Source organism: Lutra lutra, chromosome 9 (genome assembly GCF_902655055.1).
Source record: "Lutra lutra chromosome 9, mLutLut1.2, whole genome shotgun sequence".
Lineage (NCBI taxonomy): Eukaryota > Metazoa > Chordata > Mammalia > Carnivora > Mustelidae > Lutra > Lutra lutra.
The window spans coordinates 127671301-127678296 of NC_062286.1; positions in this window are offsets into that span (position 1 = coordinate 127671301).

Below are 6996 nucleotides of genomic sequence, written 5' to 3' on the forward strand. Positions count from 1 at the left end.
AGAAAAATGGAAGTCATTAGAAGGAATACCCCCACCTTCCTGCCACCTCATCTGCCAGTCTCCTCCCACCCATATCCATCCTTCCTTCTTCCCTACTCATCACAGTAGAAGAACTGATCCTTCCACTTATGGAAGTTATCCCTCTACCAGCCATGGCTGCTATCATAGAAAAAGAAACGTTGAGAGGCGAGAAAGGACTTTGGGAAATTTAAAACTGATTGCAGGGATGATTCAACACACGGGTTGAAAGATAAAGTTGATAGTGCCCAGAAAGTAGAAGAAAAAGACAAGGGGGCACCTGGGTGGCTCAGTTGGTTAAGCGACTGCCTTTGGCTCAGGTCATGATCCTGGAGTCCTAGGATCGAGTTCCACATCGGGCTGCCTACTCGGTGGGGAGTCTGCTTCTCCTTCTGGTCTTCCCCCTTCTCATGCTCTCTCTCTCTCAAATAAATAAATAAAATCTTGAAAAAAAAAAAAAAAAAAAGAGACAAGGAAAGAAAAGGGGGAAAGAATTTTAAGAATTAGAGGACTAGGGACGCCTGGGTGGCTCAGTTGGTTAAGCAGCTGCCTTCGGCTCAGGTCATGATCCCAGCGTCCTGGGATCGAGTCCCACATTGGGCTCCTTGCTCATCAGGGAGCCTGCTTCTCCCTCTGCCTCTGCCTGCCATTCTGTCTGCCTGTGCTTGCTTTCTCTCCCTCTCTCTCTCTGACAAATAAATAAATAAAATCTTAAAAAAAAAAAAAAAAGAATTAGAGGACTAGCTGGAGGTCCAATATACAACTAACAGAAATGCCAATAAGAGGAACAGAGAGGGGCACCTGGGTGGCTCAGTGGGTTGAGCTTCTGCCTTCGGCTCAGGTCGTGATCTCAGGGTCCTGGGATCAAGCCCCGTGTCGGGCTCTCTGCTCGGCGGGGAGCCTGTTTCCCCCTTTCTCTCTGCTCCCTTGTGATCTCTCTCTGTCATATGAATAAATAAAACCTTAAAAAAAAAAAAAAGAGGAACAGAGAAATTACATTTTTTTAAACTTTTTTTTTTAAGTAACTTTCACAGAGTTGAAAGATAGTAGTGGCCTAACTAAAACGTTACACTGAATGCCCAACACAATGGATGTAAAAGGAATGACACTAAGCTACATTAGTGCAAAATATCAGAATAATGAGAACAAAGAGAAGATTTAAAAGCTTTTGAGGGAATAAGACAGGTCTCATTCAAAGGAACATGAATCAATAACATCGAACCCAGTGGCAATGCTGGAAGCAAGGGAAGTGGAGCAATGTCTGCACAATTCCAAAGGAAAGTTATTTCCTCCCTAGAGTTCTGTACCCAGCCAAGTTGTCAGTCAAATGTGAAGGCATACAAAGTTTCAAACTTTTATCTCCTGTAAACCTTTTCTCAGAAACCCCCTGGCGGAATGCTCCATCAAAGTGAGAATATAAGGGTCCTGGGATAGAGTTCTTCCTGGGCTCCCTGCTTAAAGGGGAGTCTCCTTATCCCTCTCTCCTTTCCGCCGTTCATGCTAGCTTGCCTGCTCTCTCGCAAAATAAATACAGTCTTTTTAAAAAGACTGTTTTTATTTATTTGACAGATAGAGAACACAAGCAGGCAGAGCAGCAGGCAGAGGGAAAGGAAGAAGCAAGCTCCGCGCTCAGCAGACAGCCTGATGCTGGGCTCGATCCCAGGACCGTAGGATCATGACCCGAGCCAAAGGCAGACACTTAACTGACTGAGCCACCCAGGTGTCCCAAATGAAATCTTTTTTTTTTTTAAATGAGAGAGTAGGGCGCCTGGGTGTCTCAGTAGGTTGAGCCTCTGCCTTTGGCTCAGGTCATGATCTCAGGGTCCTGGGATCCAGCGCCACATCAGGCTCTCTGCTCGGCGGGGAGCCTGCTTCCCCCCCCCCCCCTGTCTGTCTTTCTGCCTACTTGTGATCTCTCTCTCTGTCAAATAAATAAATAAAATCTTTAAAAAATAAAAATTAAAAAAATAAAATAAAAATGAAAGAATAAGTCAAAAAAAGAGATAGATTCCAAAAATGCAAGGGTAGTTCAAGTCTATGTAATCACCAGTCTATGTAAAACACCACATAACTAGAATGAAAGGGGAAAAAAAACATGGTCATCTCAATTGATGCAGGAAAGGCACTAATGAAAACCCAACACCATTTCACGGTTAAAACAGAAAACTGGGGGATAGAAGGGAATTTTCTCAACATGATCAAAGGCATCTACAAAAAACACCACAGCTAATATCATACTCAATGGTAAAAGCCTTTTTTCCTAAGATTAGAACAAGACATGGAAACCCACTTTCACCACTGCTTTTCCGTATTGTACTAGAAGTTCTCACCAGAGCAATTAGAGAAGAGAAATGAGGGGTGCCTGGTGGCCCAGTCAGTTAAAGCCTCTGCCTTCTGCTGAGGTCATGATCTCAGGGTCCTGGGATTGAGTCCTGCATCAGGCTCTATGCTCAGCAGGGAGCCTGCTCCCCCTGCCCTCTGCCTGCCTCTCTGCCTACTTGTGATCTCTGTCTGTCAAATAAGTAAATAAAAATCTTTTAAAAAAAAAGAGGGAGGGGCGCCTGGGTGGCTCAGTGGGTTAAGCCGCTGCCTTCGGCTCAGGTCATGATCTCAGAGTCCTGGGATCGAGCCCCGCATCGGGCTCTCTGCTCAGCAGGGAGCCTGCTTCCTCCTCTCTCTCTGCCTGCCTCTCTGCCTGCTTGTAATCTCTCTGTCAAATAAATAAATAAAATCTTTAAAAAAAAAAAAAAGAGGGAAATAAATAAAGGGCACCTAAATTGGAATGGAATAAGTAAAACTATTTCTATTCATGGATGACATGATCTTATATACCAAAAAATCAACAAGCAATCCGCTAAAGCTAAAAATTTAAGCAAAGGTGCAGGGTATAAGATTAACACACAAAAATCAAGTCACTCGTGTTTCTATAACAAACAATCCAAAAAGGAAAGGAAGAAAGAAATTCCCCTTGCAACAACATCTAAAGGAATAAAATACCTAGGAATAAATTTAAAGGAGGTGAAAGGCTTATATACTAAAAGCTACAAACCATTGCTGAAAGAAATTGAAGAAGACCTAATTAAATGGAAAGACATCTGTGCTCATATTTAGGAAGACTTAAGATTGTTAACATGTCACTACTACCCGAAGTGACCAACAGGTTCAAACCCTATCAAAATGCCAATGGCCTTTATTGTAGGAATGGAAAAGCCAAACCTCATATCCATGTGGAATAGCAAGAGGATCCTAAAGGCCAAAACAATCTTGAAAAAGAACAAAGTAGGAGGACTCTGATTTTCTGATTTCAAAACTTGCTGCAAATATAAAGTAATCAAGACAGTGTGATACTGGCATAAGGACAGACATAGAGACCAACTGGAGAGAACTAAGAGTACAAAAATAACCCCAAACATCTACAGCCAATTGATTTTTTTAAAAGATTATTTATTTATTTATTCATTTATTTATTTGACAGAGAGAGATCACAAGTAGCAGAGAGGCAGGCAGAGGGAGAGGAAGGGAAGCAGACTCCCCGCCGAGCAGGGAGCCCAATGTGTGGTTGGATCCCAGGACCCTGGGATCATAACCCGAGCCAAAGGCAGAGGCTTTAACCCACTGAGCCACCCAGGCGCCCCTACAGCCAACTGATTTTTGAAAAGAGTGTTCATTCATTCAATGGGGAAAGAACAGTCTCTCCATCAGAGGGTGTTGGGACAACTGGATCTCCATACGTGAAAAACACACAGTTAGATGCCTACCTTATACCATATAAAAAATGGAACTCAAATGGGTCAACGACCTAAATATAGGAGCTAAGACCATAAAATCTTTAAAATAAAACCCAGAGGTAAATCTTTATGATTTCAGAATTGACAGTAAGGTCTAGATGTGACACCAAAAGCACAAGCAACAGAAGAAGAAACAGTTGAAGTTCATCAAAATGAAAAATTTCTGTGCGTCAAAGGACTTTGTCAAGAAAGTGAAAAGACAACCTATAGAACAGGAGGAAATACTCACAAATTGTCCATCTGTCAAGGGTTCAATATCCAGAATATATAAAGAACCCCTTAAACTAAACAACAAAAACACAAACGACCCAAATAAAAAATGAGCAGAGGTCTTGCCTAGACCTTTCTCCAAAGATGTGCAAATGCCAACAAACACATGAAGCGATGCTCAACCACTTTGTCATTAGAGAAATGCCCATCAAAACCACCATGAGCTACCACTTCACACCCACCAGGATGGATGTCATCACAAAACTGGAGAATAATAACTATTGGCAAGGGTGTGGGGAAACCATTGGTTGGAATGTACTAGGTTGGAAAACAGGTTGGCTGCTTGAGGACGGGGTTGCTTTCTCAAAAAGCTAAACCTAGAATTATCACATTACTCAGAAATTCCACTCCTAAGTAGATACCTGAAAGATCTGAAAACAGATACTTGTTGCCAGTATTCACTGCAGCCTTACTCACAACAGCCTAGAGGTGGAAACAACCTGGGTGTCTGTTCATAGATGAGTGGGTAGACAAAACGTAGTCTACCCATACAACAGAATATTATTCAACCGTAAAGAAGGATTAAACAACATGGAAGAACCTTGAAGACATGATGCTAAGTGGAATAAGCCAGGCACAAAAGGACAAATATTCCGTGAGTCCCTTATAAGAAATATCTAGAATAGGCAGGTCCATAGAGACAGAAAGTAGATTGGAGGTTACCAGTGGTTGGGAGGAGGGGGAAGGGACAATTATTGCTTAATGGTTACAGAGTCTCTCTTTGAAGCGATGAAGTCTTGTAAATAGGTGATGGTGGTTGTACAACGTTGTGAACGTACCTAATGCTGCTGAATTGTTCACGTAAAGATGGTTGAAATGGGGGCGCCTGGGTGGCTCAGTCAGTTAAGTATCTGCCTTTGGCTCGGGTCATGATCTCAGGGTTCTGAGATCGAGCCTCATGGGGCTCCCTGCTCAGCGGGAAGCCTGCTTCTGCCCCTGCCTCTGCCCTTCTTCCCCTCTCCCCACCCCACCATGCTCATTCTCCTGTGCTCTCTCACACTCTCTCGCTCTCTCAAATAAAATCTTTTTTTAAAAAAATGGTTGAAATGGCAAACTTTGTTAAATAGATTTACCCACAATTTGAAATTAAGAAAAAAGAAAGAAGGAAGGAAGGAAGGGAAGGAAGAAAGAGACATAGGATCCAAGAAACAGGACCTTCAATGAGGAGAGAGACAAAGGGAACTTGCAGAGGGATGGGAAGGGAGGGGCCAGGTTGACAACTGAGCAACTGTCCAAGTGAGAAGAGAAGAATGTGGAAGGCTCCAGGAAGGATGAAAAACAAAACAAATGAACCAAAGCTATCATATCATTGTATGAAGAGAATATGTCTCGCTCTGACAGAGTTTAAGAGAGAATTGTGTGTGTGTGTGTGTGTGTGTGTGTGTCTTCAATGTTTCAAACCATCAAAGGAGGAAGTATTAACTTTAGGAGAAGCAGAGTGTGTATTTGGATGGGTGAGATCTGGAGTCCAACAGTAGAAAGGAACCCACTTGATATCGCTCAAAACCAAAAGAGGAAGGAATAACAGGATGGTCATGGTCATGCGATTTAGACAAATGGAAATAAATACCGAAGGAAGCAGCTTTTAAAAAATCGAGAAATGGGAAAAGAAAAACCACGATCTTTTTCATTATCTATCTCATAGTCCTATTTGATTTTTTAAAATTTATTTTTAAGATTTCATTTATTTGTTTGACAGACAGAGATCACAAGTAGGCAGATAGGCAGGCAGAGGGCGGTGGGGGCGGTGGGGGAGCAGGCTCGCCGCTGAGCAGAGAGCCTAATGTGGGACTCGACCCCAAGACCCTGGATCACGACCTGAGCCGAAAGCAGAGGCTTTAACCCATTGAGCCACCCAGGTGCCCCCCTCTATTTGATTTTTTAAATTCTTGTACATTCACACATTTGTAAAAAAAATTTTTTTTTTTTTTTCTGAAAGAAACCTGGGGGCCCATCAATGGCCTATGTGTGGACTCCATTGGCTCAAAGGTCCTGCTTCCAGCTTGTGTGGGTATAGGGTCCTTACAGATCCTATGCCCTTTATTCCCTGTGACTGTGGCTGAACCTGCAGGCGTGAGAGGAGGAGGGTGTGTGCAGGTGGGGGAAGCCCTGGGAGTGTGTGCGGGACACCAGACAAAGCATGGAAAAGTGGGCTGAATGTCAAGGTGGAGGGAATATTCATGGAGGTGGGTACACGTTGGTCGAGGCTCTGGCTCCCCTTCTCTTCCCTGAGAACATGTCTTTGGTCTTCGCACCCAGACCACAGAGTCCAACCAGACAGCAGGGAGAGGAGGGGGAGGAAGGGACAGGTAGGATGGCAGGGGAGTGGGGAGGCGGAGGAGGACAGGGAGGAGGTGCACCTCTGCCGGAGGGGCCTCACTGTTTTCTGGTCCTCACTGTTTTCTGCGGCCTCGTGGAGGGGAAGGGCCAGTTTAAGCACCGCTGATAGCCATGTCATTTGGTCTCACTGTCTACAGTAATTTGGTAGATAGGTCAGAATTAACCCAGACCTCCCCCCATAGGAGTTTATCAGACAGAAACAGGAGTGCCAGGCCACAAGCTATTAGCACCACGGGTTTCTCCAAAGCCTCGTTAGAATTCTTGTGAAATTGGTAGCAGCCTAAACGTCCAACAAAGAAACAGTGACAAGGGAACAGGGACAGGGAAATTAATCCCACATTATACAATGTGATGCAGAGGTTAAAAAAAAAAAAGTTGACTCTGTGTTGACGGGGAAAGAAAGAGTGTGAGAGAAAGTGAGTTCCTGAACCATACGTGTGGTATGGCCCGTTTTTTTCTGGAAAAATCATTTGAGGTACGGAGATTAGGTTGCAGACAAAGGTCTGGAAGGGTGGTCCCCGTTTAGTTCACAGCAGTTACTTCTGGAAATGAAATGAGAATGAAGATGCATTCGAGGAGA